Source organism: Eulemur rufifrons, chromosome 30 (assembly GCF_041146395.1).
Source record: "Eulemur rufifrons isolate Redbay chromosome 30, OSU_ERuf_1, whole genome shotgun sequence".
Lineage (NCBI taxonomy): Eukaryota > Metazoa > Chordata > Mammalia > Primates > Lemuridae > Eulemur > Eulemur rufifrons.
In genome coordinates, this window is record NC_091012.1 from 31867348 (window position 1) to 31893559 (window position 26212).

The following is a 26212-nucleotide window of genomic DNA, read 5'->3' on the forward strand; positions in this document are numbered from 1 at the left end:
CCTGGGATTGTCCTATCTCAAAATAAACTGCCTACATGAAAGCCCTTCTCTCATGCTCTTTTTTTCAGGGTCGACTCAGACTAAATAAGCTACTGGTGAATTCTATGAACTTACAGTCACGTTAGAACTAGAATATACCACTTTACAAATGTGAAGACTAATTTCCATAGACATATCAATACAGGGACAAATAAAATTATATATATATATATATATACACACACACACACACAATCTATATACATATGCACATAATTTGATAGCATTTCATTTTATTTTATAAATATAAGTACAATTTTACTTGAATTTAGGAAAAGCTAAAGAAACTTTAGGAAATGTTTTACTTCAGATATATATGTTTTTACCACAAGAGATAGTATTTCTTAAAATATTTCTCTAAGAGTAATAAAATTAGATAACAAGATAAAGAAATTAGATTCATTATTACTTTTAATTAAATGTTTCCTTTTGGTATAGTACTAATTGCTCACTGTGAAAGAGGAGGGCATTATCTCTTTCACATTTTCTACCATATCCCTAGCTCTCCACGCCCCAAGTTTTGTGAATTATGTCATTAACGTTACATTGTCAAAGTTTCTAATACATACATCCTATTTGATGACTATAATTTCCACATTTACTGTTGTATGTTTCCGTGGATGCAAATCTCATCAGTGACCCTCCCCAGCTTTTCCATTCCTAAGGTCTTTATTTTGATTAATATCTTAATTAGCTATGAATTTCTTCATCAAACACAAAATTTTGTTTACTTGCTTATTTTAAAGAAGGGCTTTTGGATACTGTATTCTCTTAGTTCTTTCAGCTTTTAAGAATGTCTGCCTGTTGCCCTGATATTTGAATAACTTTTTTGATATTATATCCTTGATTCTCACTTTCTTTTCCTTGAAAATTTAGAGGTATATCTTCATGATATTCTGGCCTTTAAAGTCATGTTGAAAAACACAGAAAGATATCCAGATTTTTTCTCCTTGTATGTGATTTGCTTTTCTAGCCTCGATGCCTAAAGAATAATTTTTATTTTTGTCTTATAAATTCAATAACTGAACTAGACTAAATCTTCAAGCATCCTGTATAAAAATTTTCTGCAACACTCTGTGTGTTTTACTATTAACATATAGATCTGAAATGATATTATTTGTGTGTTTTCTTATATATTATCGTTTTTTGTAGAAGAAGGTAACTTTTTGAGTGCAGGGAATTTGTTCTCTGGTTACTACTATGATTCCTCAGCTTCTAGAATAAAGTGTGATATATTGCATATAATTAATAGGTATATTTTAAAAGAACATTGTTGAATGCATGATTTTCTTATTTCAGAGAACTTTTCTTCAAATATTTTTCTACTTAATTCCTACATGTCTCTGCCCTGCATATGCTTTGGCTCATCTCTTTGCACTCTGATGACTTTTCCTTTTGGTATCTGCATTCACTGAGATTACCCCAAGCCTTTCCTCTATAACAACAATGTTATATATTCTGGTCTTCTAATATTTGAGCTGTTCTTTTACTGGATACAGGTTCTTGATATTTTTTTCTAAAGCGTGAAGTATTTATAAGAAATTGTCTTCCATTTCTCACACTCCTGAGTAGCTGGGACTACAGGTGGCATAGTGGTGCATGCTTATAATCCCAGTTACTCAAGAGGTTGAGGCAAGAGGATGACTTGAGGCCGAGAGTTTTTGTTTAGCTTGGGAAACATAGCGAGACCTGTCCCTTAAAAAAATTTGTTTCATCTAGATTAAAATCTTTGCTTTTCATATCCTAGCTCCACTCTTATTTATGATTGGGACATAATAATTGTATGTATTTATGGGGTGCAATGTGTAATAATAAAATCAGGGTGAACAGCATTTCCATCACCTTAAACATTTATCATTTCTTTGTGATGTGAACATTCAAATACTTCTCTCCTAAGTATTCTGAAATATACAATAAATTATTAACTCTAGTCATCCTACTATGCAATAGAACACTGGAACTTATTTCTCCTATCTAAGTTAGCTCTGTACCCTTTGACCAGTCTCTCACCATCCATCCTTCCCAACCCTCATTCTCTGGTAACAACCATCTACTTTTATGAGAACAACTTTTTATATTTCATATATAACTGAGATCATTTGGTATTTCTCTTTCTGTACCTGGCTTGTTTCACTTAACATAATGTCCTTCCGGTTCATCCATGTTGCTGCAAATGACAGGATATCATTATTTTTAATTGTTGAATAGAATAGAATCTCACTTCCAAACATACTACATGGTTGTGAAATATATCCTATTCTCTCACAGGGAGCCTTTTTGAGGTTCTAGTAATACCTTTAAGTCAGTCAGTGCACATTCCCAGTGTCTATTTCTATTGATCAGCTCTATTTTTTATTTTGCTGATTTTGTCTTTTCCTCCCCAGCAGCCATTTCTACCGTATTCTAATCAAAAAAGTGGAAAGGATATCTTCCTCCCACCAATCCTTTCTCCAAATTTTGTAATATTCAGGAGAATTTTGATAATTTTGGTGACTAATTCAGAAGGCTGGGGTGGAGAGTGAGAGCAGGTTTAGAAGCCATGTCCTCCACCCATATTCTTTATTTGGCAATTAGTTTTTTAAATGTATGGATTAAAGTTGTAGCTACTCTTTGTTTAGTTGATACTGCTTTTTCTCAAGTATTTATAATTGCTACTTTTTATTAGTTTTGTTTCTTAAGGGGGAGGAAGGTTCTGTGATTCAGTATTATTTTGCTATTTTCTTCTGGAACTCCCGCACACTACCTTTTCCAAAATAATTTCAAAATTCCCTGAATAAGTGTATCTTATGAAAGAAGAAGACAAAGTTTGTTTATTTTCTAATTGAATCATTTAATTAAAAAGTACTAGGGGACATCACTAGACCCTGCAATGCTTAATAGAAATGTATCTTAAAATCTTAACTATGTTAAATAAAACGTATTCCAAGAAAACTTTGCTTTGAAGAGAAATCTACAGGCAGTACTACCCACAATCATATACTTCAATCGATCCAGTCAGTATGGAAAAAACAGTTAATTGCTGCTAACCAGTCATACTAGTTAAAACTTTTTTTTTCACCAAGGGTGGGAGTGGAGGTGTTAATATTTTATTATAAGCTACAGCTTTCTCAGAGGCCATATTTAGCCAACTGGTAAAATCGAAATAATAAAAAATGAAAAGGAATACTTAATTCTGAATAGTAAAAATAATCTAAACTTACTTATAATAGTTAAGTAAATAAAAGTGTGTTTTATTGCTTTGATATTTATTTAATTTTGATCCTCTTATTAATTTATGATCTTGGAAATCACAAGTAACCATTACCTTTCTCAATTGTATAATATATCAAATAAAAATCCAAAGGCATGTACAACTTTCAGTGTTTTCTGGAATCATTTATACATGAAAAAATATGGAAGTGTATAAATTCCATCTTAAATATGGTCATAGTAAGATATTTTAGCTCTCTCAGAAAGTGTTCTCATGATATATGTGAACATATTTTTGTGTTTTCTCTGTCACTGGATTCTTGACTGCCTTGCTCTTTCTCTTAGACTGTATCTACACTTAAGAACAATTCAATTGATTAGTCAGTCATGTCCTACAGATGAGCAATATAGACTTAGAGCATTTCAGAGCTGTCAGGATCTTTGGAAATCAACTAACTCCATTCACACCATCAAAGATGAGGAAACAGAGACCGGAGGCGCTAAAAGTAATTGTTCAGCAATTACACAGTACAAGAACCAGGATCAGAATTAGGACCTTTTGTTGCTCAGACTTGGCGTATCTTCCCCTGTGCTTGACTATCTCCTAGATTTGACTAGTTTTTTCTTGTTATTTGTTTGATTGATTGAATTTCATTACATCATATTTGCTAGAATTGAATTAACCAAGGAATGATTTTGACTTTGTGTGGGCCAAGAGTCATTCTTTAGCAAATATTTAGACTCTATGAGCTACAGCATCCCTGTTTCCATCCTCCATGGTCCTTTACTCTGTTATGGTCCCTCTATGCTGATCCTTATTCTTTTAGGACAACAAAGGTTTACTTTCAGCAGGATTTTTAGTAGCCCCAGCAAAGATTTACTGGTGACAGCTCCCAGGGCATTTGCCTTTTTAAAAGATGCTAGGCATTTGATTCACTCTCAATAGGTGCCATAACCCTCAGTCTCACACCAACCCTTAAAACATGCAGGGCATTGTCTACTCTTCCTATCAAAGGCAAGAACACAGTACTTACTTGTTCGTCCATCCACCTGCCAGCAAACATCATTTGTGTAGTTGCTCTCTATCATGCACAGTGCCAGTTACTATAGAGAGAAAGAATAAAGGTCCACTTCCTGTCCTCAATGCATTTTCTGTCTAGGTCTCCAACAATGCAAGAAATAATTTATTTGTAACAACAACAAATGAAACCAGTGTTTCATCTCTGAAAGGTTTTCATCTCCTGCTTTAGAAACAAATTGAACAATGGGCCCTTTATTTGGTGTTTGTGAACAAAAATGTCACTTAACAATATAATTGCTCTTTGGGTTGAAGAGCAATATTTTACACTGTGGCCTCATTAAAAGTGTTGTGATTTCTATAAATAAAAGACCTTGGATGGATCAGTATGAGAACCAACATTGGCATCACTCATTAAAAAGAAAAAAGGCAATTGTTCCCACTATTGTGTCTGCTACACAGACATATTGATTTGTTCATTTCCCCTTGGGGGAAAAACAAGATACACAAATTACAACAACCTAGTCATTTTTCAGAATGAATACCTATAGTTAGGGAAATAATTTAAAGGAAATTGAAATGTCATCTAGATATTCTTTTCTTCTCATCAAGATATTATCCAGTATATTATTTCTCACTGCCAGGAGGGTAAACATAAAGGATTATATTTTCAAATAGCTTAGCTAATTTTAAGACACATCAATTTTCATGTGTGAAATGAGTGCAGTAATTGTCTGGGTGTATGACAAAATATGCATGAAAATGTAGACACACATTTGTGGTGCGGATTTAAGGAGGATGTTAGAAAAATGAGCAAAATCTTGTACATACCCATTAATCATTTGAAAAATGGGTGAACTTGTCCCCCACAAAGAAACATCAACACTGAGAGCTGGAATTTTATATATTAACTTGCAAACATGCATAGGACGTTCACTTTACTTCAGAATTCCTTCCCAAAGTGATGAAGAATATTAAAGCATAGGCCTATAAACAGATATGCTTGTACAAGTAGGTGACTGTGTCTAGGAGAGTAAAAAAATTCCAGAAATGCTGTGATATGAGCAGCAGTGAGGGTAACATAGGATATATAGACGAGAGGAGAGATGATGTGGGGGAATAGACAATTGGCTTCTAAAATCTGAATGGATGATCAAGTCAACAAGAAAGTACCCTCTTTCTGCATAGATCCTGAGGGCAGAGCAGGTCAAAAAGACATTGTTACAGAAGGAGGACTCAAAGAACTTCCTACCAATTAAAGCTGTCTGGAAATGGAATAGGCTGCCTTGTAAATCAATAACTATTCTGTACCAGAGGTGTTCAATAACAAAAGCAGGTTGGCTAATCATGAATCATGCTGTATAATGTGATTATGTTGTTGATGTTTTGTACTTTTTAAAATTACTAATGTATCTTGTAGTTACTTACTACCATGGCCATAATTTTTTGTTGTTGACTTAAATTTATTTGTAGGAAATATTGCATATTAATTATGAATTTTAGGTTACAAATAGCAAAAAATTCCAAAGCAGTTAAGCAAAAAAGAAAAATGTGGGGGGATGCCTTTATGTAAGCATGACATTATCACTTCTCACTTTTCCTGATCAGGACCCTCTGGTATGTACAGTTCAAATCTTTCGCCCACCCACCGCAAGTGTAAGTATAGTTTATAATCATCTTTTTTGCCCCCCCCAAAAGCATAACAAATTATGTAATAGATGTGTCCTGCTGCATAAGGATTCAGAGGAGTTTTATGGGAATCAATAGCAGAAGAGGCCTCAGGAAGCACTGGAGCTTGGTTTACATAGTAGAGATGATTATTGCATCAGTCACAAGTTATTTACAACCCTTCCATTTAATGGAGACCAAATCTATCCAAATTTGAAAATCAGAGGAGGAGAATCCTCTTAGTCTAGCTTGGGTTAGGTGGCTCTTCCTACTCTAAACAGCAATGGCTGAAGGTTGGGCTCTCATGGTGCAAACCTATTGGCAGAGGGCCCATCACACTATATCAAGTGGCAATTCTAAGAGGAGATGATGGCTTGTTGGTTAGCAAGACACCTTGAAATTTGTCTGTCACACTTGTGCTCAAGTGAACTCCATATAGTAGCAATAATTAAAAGGATTACAAAGATACAAGCAAAGCCTGCATATTTCTCTTTTCAAATACCTTAAAACATGACTAAAAATAAATATTGTTTATTTCACTTCTGTTTTCAATCATTGCAAGTTATTTGAAAACTATCAACCATGCTTAAGGAGGGTAATTGCTTATCTTGGAAATGTTTTGAAGTTTAATGGTTGGAAGAACTTTAAAAGTGTATAAAGAAAAGTAATAAGCTTGAGTCCTATTGACGTGGACAGAGCTCTTTTCCAGGTGTACATTATTGGGCTGTCACTCACCTTCCTACATACTGCATTCTCCCTTAACATGGAAGGAAAGAAGACTATAATATCCAATTACAGTATCATTCTATAAGCATTTAAAAATATCTTTAGAAATTATAAGTTAATAGTTATGAATTAATGGAGACAGAAGGTGGAACAAGTAACAAGACTTGGTTTTCAACACATATTAGGATTTTGCATTTAAATAGGAAGCTATACTTCCCAGTTTGATATCAATTTCAAAATTCAGACTTATTGTTTTATTGTGAACATTTTTTTCCTGTTATCACTAAAGCAACAGTATCATTAAGTTTCTTGCACATCTTATTCCTTATAGTTTACTCTAAATGATTTCATATTTCTCAAAGTAAAACTATCTCAGAAAACATGACAAGCTAGAAACCTGGTAGAGATTGCAAAGACCACTCAGAAAATATCAGAAACATTTGAAATAGATGCTATATCTGAGGTCAAGTTCCCAAGAATCAGAGCCTGGAGGTGAGTATCTTGTTCAAGTGATTTATTGGGGAGAGGGCTCCTCTCAGGAGAATGGAAGGAAAGGAAGCATAGTGAGAAAGGGAGAAGGAACCTCAGCAAGGATGTGGTTAGTCTCTGCTAGAGAGTGGCTCCCATCTCACAACATGGAGAAGCTCTGGAGCACAGATTCCGTGAGAGTTGGTTCCACCTTGAGGAAAAGGGGGGCAGCCTTTTGTACCTGTGTCAGTCAGTCACTGGCTGAAGTCTGCCTTCAGTTCTCGGGACAGGTGTTGTGTAACCTCTTCCAGAGCATAATGTCTCCCAGTTAGCTGTAGGCAATACCCTGGAGAAGGGGCACCTGTGAGTTGTCATCAGACAATACCCAAAACAGATAAAGGATAGGTTCACTGGCCGTAAAAAGCAATGTGGTTGGGTTACCAACAGTAACCACCACAGACAGGATAATCTGGAGTGGTGACAAAAGCCACTAAAGCAGAAGGGAGATTTTTGAAAACAAACATCACTTAAAATCAATCTAGAAGTCCTTGTACATTTCTGGAAAATATAAATCATACCACAGGGAAAATAGGAAGCAAATATTAATATATTGTATTAGTTTTCTAGGGATGCACAAAGTACAAGAGAAATTTATTGTGCCACAGCTCTGAAGGCTAGACATCCAAAATTAAGGTGTTGACAGAATTGATATGTTCTGAGGGGTGTGATACAAGGATCTGTCCCAGGTTTCTCTCCTTGGCATACAGATAATGTCTTTATGTTCACATGAAATTTTGTAGACATGACAGTTTCCTAATATCTCCTTTTTAAATGGATGTCAGTCATATAGGATGAGGGCATACTCTCCTGACCTCGCTTTGAATTGATTACCTCTATAAAAACCCTATCTCCAATAAGGTCACACGCTAAGGTAGAATTTCAACATATGAACTTGGTTGGGGGGCACAATTCAACTTATAAGAGATTCCTCTGAAAATTATGACAGTGAATCCTCTAGGAAGGAATTAGATATTTCCAAACAGAAAATCACCAAATTTTACTCTTTAAAAGTATTTTAAATGAATCTAAAAATCTTTTACCAAAGTGGCACAGAGCTTCCGCTTACTCTATCCTATTAACTCAACCCATTGAACCTACACACATCTTCCAGATAATGTAGTTGACATAAACAAACATTGTTATTACTTAGACACCATCTTGATGAGCTCACTAGAGAGATTTTTTTTAAATTAACTTCTTACCTATCAAGAGCTATTTACAGGTATCTGCAATCTACTTTCAAGCATTAAATATAAACAAACACAGCTTAATGAAAACTCTAATACAATTACTTTCATTATATTCTCAAATAAATGAACCTGCCTATAGAGAAAATTCCACCCAGTATGTTGGTGATAGAAAAAAGAAGAGGGTAAAAATATACAGAATTATTATCCATTTTAAAAAGGAAAATAAACTATTATAATATCTACTGAGCACCAAGGCTGTGTACCCAAGGAACTGGGTTAGGTCTTTTGTATATATCATCTCATTTGCTCCTCACAGGAATCCTTTGAGGTAGATATCACTCTCACCTTAATTTTACAGATGTATAAACTCAATCTCATAGAGGATAGATAACTTGTACAGACTTACAAGTAACAGGGCCCAAATTTAAATCAAGGTGTGTCTCATTCCAAAGCCTCTTCTGTTTCTGCTAAACACATTTCTAGGAATTATACATGGGTCTCCAAATCAGCATACCAACAACACTAGGTAGCTGAGGAATCAGAAACTCTGTGTATGGGGACAAGAAATCGTTAATTATTCATTAAGAAGTTATTGAGAGTATATTCCATTCCAAACACTGTTCTCCCACATGTACTCGGTATTAAATTGGAACTGATGAGCACAAAGGGAAGTAAAACTTAGTGAAAATCAAGCAGAAAGGGATGGGGAGGAGGAGAGGGGCAAAAACCTACCTAACAGGTACAAGGAACACTATCTGGGTGATGGGCACGCTTATAGCCATGACTCAAGCATTACAAAAGCAACCCATGTGACCAAATACATTTGTACCACTGTAATATTTTGAAATAATAATAAAAAAACTGCAAAGAAAAAAACTTTTCTAGGTGCTGGGTGCTAAGTGTACTGTCACAAAGGATTTAGGCTAAGTTTCTGCCCTCATGAAGGTTGTATTTGCAGCTGTATGTTTGTGTGTGTGTGTGTGTGTGTGTGTGTGTGTGTGTATAATATAATAAGTTCTAAATCAATGTAAAGAAGAAACTTTGGCCATTGTTAAAGTTCAGAGTACCCAGATCAATTGTTTAATAATACAACAATACTTGGCACTGAGATCAGATAATAATTTCCCTTAAGGATATTTCCACAGATGATACCTTGTAATGTAATGAACATTCTTACCATATGTGAAACAAGGAGTTTCATTGTATTGTTTCTTTGGTTCCCCACCAATAAAATGAAATCCCCAAAGGGAGGCTTAATAAAAATAGTTCTGTGCACGGTTCAGACAAAATAAGCCAGGTAAATATTTCTTTGCTGGTTTCATTTAATCATGGTACATTTTATAGTATGTCTTGAGTAATGGATGAGATATATATCCTCAAAAAAATTCTCCTCAAGTATTGTTTCTCTCACCCAATTTTCTGGTGAATATTGGATAGAAATGATTTTTTTTTTATTTCAGCTTATCATCATGGAGATACAAAAGTTCAGGCCACACAAGATTATATTTCCTGACGTGCGTTCTGAATGCAGTTAATTACCACATTTACTATAATCAAGAATTGAGCATAAAATAGAATTGACATCCTGTTAGTCTTATAACTTTCTTAATAAATACACATGCCTATATAGATTTTCCACCTGACTAAACTAAATATCTTAGAGAGAAAAAAACAGATAGCTAAAATAGTATTTATTTATACAATTCTCTTGAAAGGTATGTCCTACATGAAAACACTCTTTCTCAGCAACTCCAGGAGAGGTGCCATCAGACACAACCACCAAATGTGAAGTTCAAGTTCCACAAAATATGTAGCCCTTCCATGAGATATGTTAAATAAATAAACATTAAAAGACCTTAAAAATTAAACTATATGTTCAAACATGCCACTTGTGCTTCAGCAAGGAAAATGTAAATGTTAAGATAATCAGATCTGGTTTTCAAGGTTTGAAAATCACAGAATTATTAAGATTGTAGAGCCAAGACTTGAATTCTGTTCTTTTGACTCAAGAGCTAAGGTATTTTTTACTATACTGCTGCTGATTTGCTTTTAAAACATTTGTGCCCCCATAATATTCTGAAATAAAAAAAGAAGACCAAGAGAATGAATGTGAATGCACCATGTCAACAGCTTGCTCTTGACATGGGAATTTGGTGAGAAAAATGTTACAGGGACTGTTTATTGACCTATTATATATCACATATATATATATATTTTAAGTGGTTTCTATTATTTGCTTCATTTTAATCTTACAACTTTGAGCAGTAGATAGTACTGCTTTTATTCATTGTGCAAATAAGAAACTTGAACATCAAGTAGGTTAAATGACTTGTCCATGGTCAAGTAGTCAGGGGCAGAAACAGGATTCATATTTTGGTTTCCAAGCCTATACTTTCAATTATTACACTACAGAGCCTTCCCTAATGGTGAGAATTCCATATAGATTAGTCATCTAAATGATCCACAGATTAAGCATAATGACTAATTTAATAGTCTAAGGTATCAGACAACATACACATTGAAAAATAATTAACTCTAAAACCATAAAATATATAGATATTTAACTAAAAAGGCATTACTACATCTTTATGCTATGAACTAATTATTAATTCAATATATTCCTTTTAGCTGATCACTAGAAACATAATTCAAACAGCTCTCATAGGTAATGTCCACACAAAGCATTCTGAAGGTATTTGAATTTTCTGAAAAAGATATTTTATACTCTCCAGAGGCATGCAATTTAACCTGAAAAGAGATTATAAAGTTTTCCCTTCACTTGTCCTCAAGGTTATTCACCTTTCCTAGTGAATATGAATTCCATAGTTTGCAGAGTACATAATCACACATATGCATTTTAAGCTAAAACTAAAATGTTTTTATGAGTTATAGATTTAATTTACATTTTCATTGATGCAAAATATATGAAACAATCTCCAAAAAACCATAATAGAATATTATAGTTAAGGGTATAAAGTGTGAAGTTCAATTGCCTGGTTCTATTCCATTTTCATCACTTATTAGCTCTTAGATCTTGAAAAAACTACTTTACATCTTTAAGCTCTAGTTTCCCTATCTGTAAAAAAGAGGAAATAAATAACATTTTAAGAGGTTCTATTGTAGATTAAAATAAGAAATGTTTGTAAGGCATTTAGCACAAGGCTTCATGAATAGTAAATGCCCACCTGTTCATACCAAAATATTTGCTGAAAATAATAAATCAAGAAAATAATCCCATTTACAATGGTATCAAAAGGAATACTTGGGAATAAATCTAAACAGGGAGGTAAAACAACCTGTACACTTAAAACTATAAAATATTGATAAAATAAATGGAAATGACACAAATAAATGAAAACATATCTTGTGTTCATGGATTGGAAGAATCAATATTGTTAAAATGTCCATACTAGCCATAGCAATATACAGATTCAACACAATCTCTATTAAAATTCCAATGGTGTCGTTTACAAAAGTTTAAAAAGCCACTTCTAAAATTCTTGTGAAACCACAAAGGACCCCAAATAGTCATAGCAATGCTGAGATGGAGAAACAGAAGCATTACACTTCCTAATTTCAAATTTTATTACAAAGCTATAGTAATCAAAACAGTATTTTACTAGCATAAAAACAGACACGTAGACAAATGGAACATAACACAGCCCAGAAATACACCTAAACATATGGCCAACTAACTTTCAACAAGGCAACTAAGAACATATAATGGAGAAAGGATAATATCTTCAATAAATGGTGCTGAGAAAACTGATTTTCCACATGCAAAAGAATAAATTGGGACCTCTATCTTATAAAATATGCAAAAGTAAACTCAAGATAAATAAAAGATCTAAATGTAAGACCTCAAATCATAAAACTCCAAGAAGAAAACATAGGAGAAAAAACCTTGACAATAGCCTTGGCAATAATTTTTTGGATATCACATTAAAAACTCTAGCTAAAAAAGCAAAAATAAATAAATGGGACTACAACAAACTAAAGAAACTTCTGCATAACAAAGGAAACGACAAAATGAAAAAGTAGATTACAGATTGGGAATAAATACAAACAATGTATTTGATTAGTGACTAACATCCTATGTATATGTATATATGATGATAATACATAATGATGAATATATATATATATATATATATATAACTCAACTCAATAGCAGAAAAACAACCCAATTAAAAAATGGGCAAAGTACCTGAAAGGACATTTCTTCAAAGAAAATCTAAAAATGACCAATAGATATATATGTAAAGATGCTCAATATCACTAATCATCAGGGAAATGCAAGTCAAACTCACAATGAGATATCACCTCACACTTGTTAAGATTGCTCTTATCAAAGGACAAGAGATAACAAGTGTTGGCAAGGATGTGGACAAAAATATACCATTGTCCACTGTTGGTGGGGATGTAGAGATTAGTGCAACCATTATGAAAGACAGTATGGAGGTTCCTAAAGAAACAAAAATTAGAACTAGGAAATGATCCAGCAATCCCTTTTCTGGGTATATTCCCAAAGGAATTGAAACCACCACATTATAAAGATATCTAAACTACCCTCTTCATTGCAGCATTATTCACAGTAGTCAAGATATGAAATCAACTGATGTATCTGTTAGAGGATGAATAAATAAAGAAATTGTGAGATATATATATATATATATATATATATATATGAATGTTATTCAGCTTTAATAAAAAAGGAAATCCTGCCATTTGCTTTGACATAGATGAACCTGATGGGCATTATGATAAATGAAATAAGCCAGACAGTGAAAGATTAAAACAGTGATTACCAGGGGCAGGGCTGGGGGGTGGGGAAGGGGAGATGTAAGTCAAAGCATATAAAGTTGCAGATATATAGGATATATAAGCCTAGAAATCTAATATACAGCATGAGGACTATAGTTAATATTATTGCATTGAACTTGGGATTTTTGTTAAAAGAGTAGATTTTTGGTGGTTTTACCACACACACACAAAGGATAACTATATTAGATGACTAATATGTTTAATTTGCATGGCTATAATAGTCATTTTGCTATAGATAAATGCATCAATCATGTTATACTCATTAAATATATAAAATAAAAAATTTATAGATTATTTAATATGTATTGGACACTGTTTCAGGTATTTGGGGTGCATAACTGAAGCAAACAGTCAAAAATCCTTGCTTTCATGGAGCTTATATTTTAGTGAGCAATAAATATTAATTATCAACATTGTCATTGTCATCATCATCATCACCATCCTCATTATACTGAATATCATCAATGGGTGTCCAAAAACTGCCTAGAGATTTTACAGTCTCTGAAAATTATTATGTCCCTCAAGGAAGCATTCTTGGTGGGTCATTAGGCCCAGTGGAACAATTCACATCATGGCCAATCAACTCTTTATTGCACATCAGACTCTTACTGCATCAAAGGCTATTCTACTAATTTGCCTAACTCTAAGGATTAATAGTGGGTTGATTCATGTGCAGTCATAATGCTTGGGAATAAAAGAGTTAAAAGAAGGCAGATCCATCGAACCCTAAGCCATAGCTTCAATTTCTGGGCCAGAGTGTCCCTTTGATCCCGCCTTTCACTGCAGGAAGGAAACCAGGAAATAAAACATAAAAAGATATGTTTCAAATATCCAGATGGATCTCCTGGAAATACAACTAACAGAGAAGACAGAGGTCCCGCCACAGGGCAGATAAATAATCTCTTCTCTTTCCATTAAAAGGAGGGTGGACTACCTCTGTTCCTCAGTTAGAGTCCTGTTGGTAATATGTAGAGTGTGCAGATGTAAAGACAAGTGAGAAACACAGAGATCAGAGAGAAAGTAAAGCCATTAATAGCAACAATATCAGTCATTTTTGTGTTTGGGGAAAGTCCTTCTGTTCTCATATCTGGACACTGAATTTAAAACATCACAAGAAGAGAGGCCCACATGGGACTTTATAACATAACTCAGGTCAGAGAAAAAGATAACAATGTCCTTGAAAAGTTGAGTGGACATAGATATAGTAAACAAAAAAGTGACCTTGCCACATAGTATTTCAAGAAACTAACCCAAATTTTCATATGTTTCATTGCTAATTGAGGCATAGTGCCTCTATTAAACACAGAGGAAATAATTAGTGAATTTATTGAATTTGAAAAATTTACATTGCCTTTAATTTGTCAACAAAATTTCAACAAAACATATTTATCGAATTTAAAAGAGTAGGGGACTGGTGTCTGCATTTTTATCTCTTGTTTTATTTAATTCATACATCATACTAGGACCTTTGGATCTACTTTTAAAGTATCAATGGAAAAATACACATGATAAATGATCCTTAAAAGACTCTTTTTCTGAGTGTGAACAACGATAGGAAACACAACTTGCCACTTTTCAAACCTTCTGATTATTTTTGTAGTTCCTTGATTATGTGGTAAATGCAGTCCACAACAGAAAATCAATACTGATGGGTAAGCACACCATGGTCCATGTCCTTAAAGAGTTTAAAGTCCTGAAATAAGTGAAACACAGAAATAGACCAGAAACATGGATTAGACACATATGCATAATTAATGTGCTAACTTTCCATTTTAAGAACTGGTTTATAATGAAGAAATTCTGAAAAACAAAGATACTGAGGCCTGAATATTTATAATTGCCTTATTTGCCTGCAAAATAAATGTAATTTGTCTTCCAATTAAAAATGTCAAATACATAGAAACAGAATATAATGGTGGTTACCAGGGGCAGAGAGGTGGGGAAAATGAAGTGATATTGATCAACAGTACAAAGTTGCAGTATTTAGGATGAATAAGTCTAGAGATCTAAGGTACAACATGAATATAATTAATAATATTGCACTAGACCTTAGGTTTTTTGCTAAAAAGTATATTTCAGGTGCTCTCACATCAAAAAGCAGTAATCATGTGAAGAGATATATATACTAATTAGCTTAACTATAATAATCATTTTACCATGCATGTGTATATCAAAACATCAGCTTGTACACATTAAATATATACAGTAAAAAACATAATGCCACACATAACTTGGATGGATATTCAGAGAATTATGATGAGTGAAAAAAGCCAATTCCAAAAAGTGATACACTGTGTAATTATATTTATGTAGCAATCTTAAAGTGCCAAAATTATAGAAATAGAGAACAGATTAGTGGTTACCCAGGGTTACAGATGAAGTTTGAAGGAAGGTCGGCATGGCTTTAAAAAACAACACAAAGGATCTCTGTTGTAATGGAATTGTGGTATAGTTTGACTATATCAACATCAACATCCTAGTTGTGATACTGTACTACAGCTTTGCAAGGTATAACACTATATAGTTTGGCAACATGTGCCTGAGTTTTGCAGGATATTGAGGGAAAATTGTGAAGGGTACATTGAATCTCTCTGCATTATTTCTTAAGACTACATGTGAATCCACAATTATGTCAAAATAAAAGGTTGAATTAAAATAAAATGTAAGCTGAGAATGTGCTGAATTTGTTTATCAATTCCAGTAGTCTCATGGCAGAATCTTTGGGTTTTCTAGATATAAGATCATATTATCAGCAAAGAGTGATAGTTTGACCTTTTCTGCTCCCATTTGGATGCCCTTGATTTCCTTCTCTTATCTGGTTGCTCTGGCTAGGACTTCTAGCACTATGTTGAATAGAAATGGTAATAGAGGGGAACCTTTTCTGGTTCCAGTTCTAAGGAGGAATGCTTTCAATTTTTCCCTGCTCAGTATGATTTTGGTTGTGGGTTCATTGCATATGACTTCTATCATTTTTGGGTAAGTCTCATCTATGCCTATTTTGTTAAGTATTCTTATCATAAAAGGGTGGTGAATTTTTTGAATGCATTTTCTGCATCTACTGAGAGGATCATATGGTCTGTGTTTGTACTTCTATTTATGTGGTGAATTACATTTATAGATTTGCAAATGTTGAACCCCTGCATTTCTCGGGTAAAGCCCACATGGTCGTGGTGGATTAATTTTTGGATAAGCACCTGAATTTGGTTTGCTAGGACTTTACTGAGAATTTTTTCATCTATATTTATAAGGGATATTGGTCTATAGTTTTATTTTTTGTCAAGTTCTTTCCTTGTTTTCGTATCAGGGTAATTTTGACTTCATAAATAGTGTTGGGGAGGATTCCTTCCTTCTAGATGTTGTGGAATAATTTCTGCAGGATAAGCACCATTTACAAAATCAATGTACACAAATCAGTAGCATTCATATATGCCAACAATAGTCAAACTGAAAACTAAATCAAAGGCTCAATATCCTTCACAATAGCAACAAAGAAAATAAAATAACTAGGAATATACTTAACTAAGGAGGTGAAAGACCTCTACAAGAAGAACTAAGAAACACTGAGGAAGGAAATAGCAGAGGATGTAAACAGATGGAAAATCATATCATGCTTATGAATTGGCAGAATCAACATTGTTAAAATGTCTATACTACCCAAAGTGATCTACAGATTCAATGCAATCCTTATGAAAATACCAACATAATTTTTTGCAGACCCAGAAAAAATAACTCTACACTTTGTATGGAACCAGAGAAGACCCCATTTAGCAAAGACAACCTTAAGCTAAAAGGACACATTGGGGGCATCAATTTACCAGACTTCAAGCTATACTACAAGGCTATAGTAACCAAAACAGCATGGTACTGGCACAAGAACAGAGACATAAATCAATGGAATAGAACTGAGAACCCAGATATAAAAGCATCCTCATATTGCCATCTGATCTTTGACAAAGCAGACAAAAACATACACTGGGGAAAAGAATCCTTATTCAATAAATGATGCTGGGAAAATTGGACAGCCACACGTAGAAGACAGAAACAAGATCCACACCACTCACTTCTCACAAAAATAAGCTTACAATGAATAACATACTTAAAACTAAGGCATGAAACTATCAGAATTTTAGAAGAAAACATTGGAAAAACTCTCATAGACATTGGCCTAGGGAAATAATTTATGAAGAAGACCTCAAAGGCAATCACAGCAACAACAATAATAAATAAATGGGACCTGATCAAATTAAAAAGCCTCTTCACAGCCAAGGAAACTATCATGAGAGCAAATAGACAACCTACAGAATGAGAGAAAATATTTGCATGTTACATATCTGATAAAGGGCTGATAACTAGAATCTACATAGAGCTCAGGAAAATCAGCAAGAAAAAAATCAAACAATCCTATCAAAAAGTGGGCAAAGGACATGAACAGAAACTTTTCAAAAGAAGATAGACGAATGGCCAAGAAACATGTGAAAAAATGCTCAACATCTCTTATCATCAGGAAAATGCAAATCAAAACTACAATGAGATATCACTTATTTCCAGTGACAATGGCCTTTATCAAAAAGTCCCAAAACAATAAATGTTGGCATGCATGTGGAGAGATAGGAACACTCATACACTGTTGGTGGGACTGCAAACTAGTACATCCTCTATGGAACGTATATGGAGATACCTCAAAGAGCTACAAGTAGAACTACCATTTGATTTAGAAATCCCATTACTGGGAATCTACCCAAAGGAAAAAAAGACATTCTATAAAAAAGACATCTGCACTCAAAAGAGTGTTTATAACAGCACAATTCACAATTGCAAAGATGTGGAAACAACCCAAATGCCCATTAATACATGAGTGGATTAATAAAATGTGGTATATGTGTACCATGGAGAACTACTCAGCCATAAAAACAATGGTGATCTAGCACCTCTTGTATTATCCTAGATGGAGTTGGAGCCCATTCTATTAAGTGAAGTATCACAAAAATAGAAAAATAAGTACTGTATGTACTCACCATCAAATTGGTTCTAATTGATCAACACTTATTTGCACATAGATTGGTTGTCAGGCAGGTGGGAGGGGAGAGGAGGGGATGGGTATATTCACACCTAATGGGTGGGGGACGTACACACTTGTATCTCTGACTCAGGTGGGGCAAAGACAATATATGTAAAATCAACATTTTTACCCCCATAATATTCTGAAATTTTAAAAAAAAAGTACACTGAGCAAAAGAAATGAGATACCAAAGATTATGGGACAGAGCACATTGTAGAGTCAGCCCTGGTGTAAAACTTAGTGAGTGTCTGCTTGAATTTATAACCTACACAACTGACTTGTATCACCCAAGGCCCAGGCTAAAAGCACTTACTCTATAATTGCATTCATGTGAAATTTTAGAACAAGAAAAACTAATCTATAGTGACAGACAGCAAATCAGTAGCTGCCTTAGGCAAAGAGTAGATGGTATTTACTTAAAAAGGCTTGAGGGAATGATGGAAATGTTCAGTATCTTGATTGGAGTGGTGGTTAAATGGGTATAAACATTTGTCAAAACCCATTAAAGTATACAATTAAAATTGGTGCATTTTATTTCTATAAATTATACCTCAATAATACTACTTTTCTTTTCTTTTCTTTTTTTTTTTTTTGTTGAGACAGAGTCTCACTTTGTTGCCCAGGCTAGAATGAGTGCCGTGGCGTCAGCCTAGCTCACAGCAACCTCAAACTCCTGAGCTCAAGCGATCCTCCTGTCTCAGCCTCCCGAGTAGCTGGGACTACAGGCATGCACCACCATGCCCGGCTAATTTTTTTTATATATATTTTTAGCTGTCCATATAATTTCTTTCTATTTTTAGTAGAGATGGGGTCTCGCTCTTGCTCAGGCTGGTCTGGAACTCCTGAGCTCAAACGATCCGCCCACCTCGGCCTCCCAGAGTGCTAGGATTACAGGCGTGAGCCACCGCGCCCGGCCAATACTACTTTTTTAAAAAAGAAAAAATGGGCCGGGCGTGGTGGCTCACGCCTGTAATCCTAGCACTCTGGGAGGCCGAGGTGGGCGGATCGTTTGAGCTCAGGAGTTCGAGACCAGCCTTAGCAAGAGCGAGACCCCATCTCTACTAAAAATAGAAAGAAATTATATGGACAGCTAAAAATATATATAGAAAAAATTAGCCAGGCATGGTGGTGCATGCCTGTAGTCCCAGCTACTTGGGAGGCTGAGACAGGAGGATCCTTTGAGCTCAGGAGTTTGAGGTTGCTGTGAGCTAGGCTGACGCCACGGCACTCACTGTAGCCTGGGCAACAGAGTGAGACTCTGTCTCAAAAGAAAAAAAAAAAAAAAAGAAAAAATGTAAGCACTTCCTGTATGTACAGTGGTAAATATAGGCATAAATAAACTGCTAACTATGCCTATCACTATGATGGTAATTGTCTTTTTCCTCAAATCCACACACAAATAGAGAAAATTACTTTAATTTGTGACCCATAGTTTTCATTTATCTTTCTCACAGAAATAAATATAAATAAAAGTGAATTTGCCCTTCTTAGTACCATAAAACAAAATGAGAATTACCAGATTTGAAATGATACCCCAAAGAGCAGATGGTCTAAGAGTTAAATGTATTAATTTTCTGTTGTTGTAAGGTGAAATTTAATTTCCAATAAAAATAGAGACATAATTAAGAAAGTCGGAGACATGCTACATGTGGGCAATATAAAATTAATGTGCATTTCCACAGAAACATGAAAAAGTAAGAATTATCTATCTGGAATTTTCGTAGTTATAAGCAGACAGGTAAAAGTCATGATAGATTAAATATCATGTGTTTGACTGATTTTCAAGTAGTGTCAAAAGTCACCTCTCACATTGTGAGTAAAAAAACAAAAACTCAACACTCTAACACCTCTAACAACAAATCACACTACCTTCAAGCAAGGAGGCACTGCTCAAATCTCAAATTTTGGCAGCCCATATAAGCCAGTCCCCCATCCCTGGCCAACCAGTTTCTTTCCAGCAATAGTTCACATATTAGAGAAAATTGATTATTGGGTAAGAAAGGGGTTCATTTCTTCTTCAGCAGCCCACCCTTCTAGTCCTGGCAACCAAATTGATAAAAATACATCCACATACAGTGTAGCAGGTCAACTTCACTCCAATCACCTAATCCCCTCTACATTTATCCTAAAAATGTGACAATGACTAAATCAGTTTTAGGTGCCAATTAAAAATAATATGGACCCTGAAGAGCTAACCACAAACCTGTGCTTCTTCATCACCTTCCATTGTGTTCAGGTATCACTTCTCTGTAGTCTCTCAGACTGATACTTGGTAAAATCTGCAAAAGGATCTCTTATGAAGATAAATCAAACAATAAATAACTAGGTTAGGTAGAAACATGATTGATAGCATCATTGATGTCCTCTCTATAACTATTTTTTTATTCACTCATTTATCAAATATATTGTGGGCATGTATAATGTAAGGCAGGAAAATGTAGGTAAGGGAGTAGACTTTAGGCATACACAGAATTGAAATACAACCCAGGCTTCTTAGATACAAAAGGTCACGTATTGAATGATTCCATTTATATAAAACTTCCAAAGCAGGAAAATCCACAGAGACAAAAAACAGATAGTGGTTATCAGGGGAAGGAGAGAGGGGAAAGGGGAGTGATTGATTAATGATTGCAGGTTTTATTTTTGCAGTGATGAAAATGTTTTGAAATTAGGAGATGGTGGCATCACACTGTAAATATACTAACTTCTACTTAATTGTTAATTTTTAAATGGTTGATTTTAAGTTATGTGAATTTTATCTCAAAAAATGTGTTTGAATTTAAAATCCAGACTTCTCAACTATACTAGGTGTGTGATCTTAGACAAGTTTCATGACCGCTCTATACCATCAACTTTCTCTGAGTATAAATTGGGATGACATTACCTTCCTCATAGACTGACCTCTATGGTTCATAACATGGTGCTTGCACTCAATAAATGCTAGATGGGAATGAGGATAAAGGCAATGACATGCTGGGCACTGTGGAAAACAGAAGTCAGAAATAAGTCATGACCTCAAGTTGCTCATGGTCAAGAAGGAGAAACACAGAAGTAAACAATGAATTTAATGGAACCCAGCAAGTGTTAAACTAAAGGAATAAATGAAATACTGTAGGAACACAGAGGAGTAAAAGGATAATTATGTTTGCAGAAATCAAAGAGAGATTCATTAAGAAAATAACACAAATAATGAGAGATATTTAGATATTACCAGATTAAATGGAAAGATATTCCTGGCAGTTATATAAAGCATAGAGTCAAAAAAGGTTTGCTTTTCCTTCAACTATGAGCTTTGGGAAAATGATACACCTCAGACAAAGGCAGCAGCACTGAGAATGCTTATGATTAATAAGCAATCTTGAGATGAGGAACCCTAAACCATCCAGCTCAAGGGATTTATTAGAAATCTTCCCTTTTGCCAGCCCTCTCTTTTGCATACATAAAATGAGAACTACTAAAAAACAAATGTGTAAGAAAGCTAGGCTTTTGGAAAGTTTTTGTTTCTCAACAATTAAAGGGAATCTATAAGGTACTGTCTACTGGAATCATAGAGAAACCTTTCCTAACAAGGGCCAGTAGAAAAATATTTAGTCAAACTGGAATTCCTTGTTGCCTTCTACTGTGTGATTGGGTGGTCTCAACTCTCTCCTTTCAATGCCAAGTACACATGTCCCTTTCTTGCTGAAACTGAAGACTGCCAAATGATGATGTTTGAATGATGTTATTTTCAAATAACAAAGAAGGGTGCTCCATTAGGTTGTCAAATCTAATTTTGTATGAGCTTTCTCTTCACTCTGCTCTTTTAAAGTGGTAGAGTTATATCATATATCTGCCAAAAAGAGGCAATTTTCAGGAGAAAAGGATTTTCCTTTTGAGTCTGGTGCATAATAGGCAAGTATATGTGGGTTTGAATGGCAGTCTAGTTTAGGGGAAAAGTCATAGCATTTGGAGAAATGGCACATGGAATGGAGTCCCTGAATGATCTTGAACAAGTCACTTAAATTTCTTGCTGGGCTTTTATGAGAATTAGCTGAGATAAAGCAGGTGAAATTATTTGCTACGTTTCAAGTATTAAACAGTTTAGTATAAGTATGCATTTTCAAGGGTGACTGGTAATTATATGCTTGTAAATTAATGAGAATTCAGTACTCAAACATCTTCAACATATAGCATGTATCATGCCTAGAAACACAGTCATTGAACATTAAATTTTCCCATACCATTCCCAGCACAAAGCTGAAGTACCTAATGTTTCTAATCCATTGAAACTGTTGGTTGAATCCATGATGTTGAAACTATTAGCTTATTGTTGCTATGGAGGATAAGCAAAATGCAAGCTGCTGACTCAGTTATCCTTCCTCAAAGGCATGGATGTTCTCTGCCGCACCCTAGGTTTTTTGCAACTGTGTTACTCTCATGAATTTATGGGAAATCAGCATTCTCAGAAGTACTGGCAGGTGCTATGAGGGTAAGAGGTTAAGGATTGAATGTTTTTTTTCCTTCCCACATCACCAGAACATTGCTGACAAACTGAGACCGTGTTCTACATTTATTCAACAATTGTTTTCAAGTACTGTTGTATTCATTTCGTGTACTGGGAACACAGCATACACATATGAACCAGACATTTTCTTTGCATAAACTACTGTTAAACTGAATAGAAGTGAGTGGCAAAATGACTGATAGAACTAAAAAGAATACTATACCAGCAGGAAGAGGATGACTTCATGGAACAAGAGGGTTTTGAGCTGAACCTTTATGGATGGTAAGGTTTAAACAAGTAGAAGAGATTAGGAAGTGAGGTGCTGTGGTTATTAATTACTTATAAAAGCCAAAACCTAAATGACAGATGAGGAGAGATTAAGTGAGCCTATGGTATCAAGAATTGACTAACCCAGACGAAGATGCAGTTGGTGAAAAACCTGGTTGCCTTCTGGGCATGGATTTCTCTTTCCTAATGTTCCTGTTTCTCTACCTTCCCTCCATGAAAATAATAAAAAAGGAGGCTCCTCATGACATATAGTGATGATAGGTGAGATGCTGGGACAAAAGTAAAATCAGAATTCTTGGATTATAATTCTTTTTTTTTTATTTCAGCTTATTATGAGGGTACAAAAGTTCAGGTTACATATATTGCCCATGCTCCCCCATCCTCCCAAGTCGGAGCTTCAAGCGTGTCCATTCCCCAGACAGTGCGCATCGCACTCATCACGTAGGTATACACCCATCCCTTCCCCCCAGCCCCCACCTCTGTCCGATACCCAATTGGTGTTATTCCCAAATGCGCACTTTTGTTTTCCTTTTTGTATCCCAATAGGACAGTGGTTAACTCCTTTGAGAATTGGATGAAAGCTATAGAATCCCTGCCCCAGAAAAAAATGCAAACTTGTACTCAATTTTGCATAAGATTTTATGGAAATCAGATCCCCTAAGGATCACATATACAACACCTTGGAGTCCACTTGCTCTTGTTATGAATGTCCAAAAGAGAGCCCCCCAAAAACCTGGCTAAGATAATTAACTTCCTCTATGTATTAGTCATTGGGCTTCCCATGTTTGGAATTAATTCCACTTCTGCCAAATGAATTGGTAGAAATTCCAGCATATAGAATATCTTTTTCCACTTACAAAAATTGTTAATTATTTCCTCAGGCCTCAAATACCAATATAATTAATAATGGCACAGATGAAAAATAAATTAGAAAAAATTACCACATGTTCTATTAAAGCAAAGAATTATATTAAGATAATATGCAGCATTTCAGAATTTACTCATATGTCCCCAAAGTTACTAGAACCATATTGGGAATTAACAGAATGTGGTCAATATAATTACTTCTAGAACACATCTACAATCATACTGTGGCTTCTTCAACTCTAGCATTTCTGAAATCACTGCTTATTTCCAGACCTACCTAGAAGGGATCTCTTCTTTTTGATTGAGGTTACAGGGTCACCTTGACAGATACTGGGTCCTATGTACCTTCTGATGATCTGTAGCACCATGTACTTACATAGCAGCTGCTCAATAACCATATTTTGAACAAAAGAATAATGCTTTCAGAGTAAGGCTCATTCTATGTGCTTTCATGCCATGTTCCTTATACATTAGAGGAAGCACAGATTATACAATGCCCTCTTGGATCAACTTTGGTTTTAAGAGGAAGAGAAAAAAGAAACTGTAATGATTCTAGCTCAGTTTTTCTCAAAATTAAATCTCTAAACCAGGAAAATAACCATAAACTGGGAAATTGTTACAAATGCAAAATATTAAACCTGCACCAAGACATACTATATCAAAACTCTAGGCATGGTGTTTTAACAAGCCATCTAGATGGTTGTGAAATCAAGGTAATGTGGGAGAACCACTAATCGAGACGAATAATGCTACCAAGATAAAATTTGTGCTCCAAAATACTGACACATGGTGCTAATCTACAATTTCAGATATGGTAAGTTTATCATGTTAAGAAAAAACCGGGTAACAAAAAGGGCACTATCAAGGGAATAGGGCAATCCTTAGTTTAAATACTGGCTCTGCCACTTTCTGGCTGTGCAACATTGGGCAAACACTGTAATATTTATGAGCTTACCCTTCTCATTTGTAAAATGAAGTCATTGTATAATACAAGTTTATTTAAATGTCTCTACCAGCCCTGTAATTCTGTTCCATTGCAAGTATTCAGTATGTATTTATTGAATCCCCAGCTATATTCTAATAACTATGGAGGAAAATAAAGAAGAAAAGATAGCACCTCCTGTATTTATCTATTTATTTACTTAGGATAAGAATGGTATTTCTTTTGTTTATTTGTGATTTTTATTTCAAAATATTAAGGGGTTACAAATGTTTTATAACTTGCATACATTGTATAATGCCTAAGACAGGGCTTTTAATGCATCCATCACTAGAGTAGTGTTCATTGTACCAGTTTGGTAAGTTTTTATCCTTCACTGCCCTCCCACTCTCCCTGCTTCTTGGTTTCCAATGTCCATTACAGTTCTTTGTACCCCTGTATACATATCATTTAGCTCCCACTTATTAGTGAAAACATGTGGTGTTTGTTTTTGCATTCCTAAGATACTTCATTTAGGATAATGGTCTCCAGTTCCATCCATGTTGCTGCAAAAGACAGTATTCCATTTCTTTTTAGGGTTGAGTAGTATTCCATGATATATATGTGTGCGTGTGTGTGTGTGTGTGTGTGTGTGTACATGCTCTTATTTATCCACTTTTCCACTTTATTCCATTACTTTATCCACATTTTCTTTATCAACTCATGAATTGCTGGGTACTTAGGTTGATTCCACGTCTTTGCAATTATGAATTGTGGTGCTATAAACATTCAAGTGCAGATGTCTTTTTGATAAAATAAATTATTTTCTTTGGAGAAGATACCCAGTAGTGGGATTTCTGGATCAAATGATAAGTCTACATTTATTTCTTTGAGGAATCTCTATACTGTTTTCCACAGAGATTGTACTAATTTGAAGTCCCACCAATGGTGTGTAAGGGTGCCTTTCTCTCTACATTCATGCCAACATCCATTGTTTTTTTTACATTTTAATAATGGCCACTCTGACAGGAGTAAGGTCGTATCTCACTGTGGTTTTAATTTGCATTTCCCTGATGATTAGTGCTGTTGAGCATTTTTTCTTTTGTTTGTTGGCCATTTATCTATCCTCTTTTAAAAACATCTGTTCTTGACTATTGCCCACTTTTTGATGAGGTTATTTAATTTTCTTGCCAATTTGTTCAATTATGGATATTATTCCATTGTTGGGCGTATAGTTTGTGATATTTTCTCCCATTCTGTGATTGTCTATTTACTCTGTTGATTATTTCCTTTGCTGCACAGAAGCTTTCTAATTTAATTAAATCCCATTCATTTATTTTTGTTTTTGCTATATTTTCCTTTGGGATCTTAGTCATAAGTTCTTTACCTGGGCCAAAATCTATCTAGAAGAGTT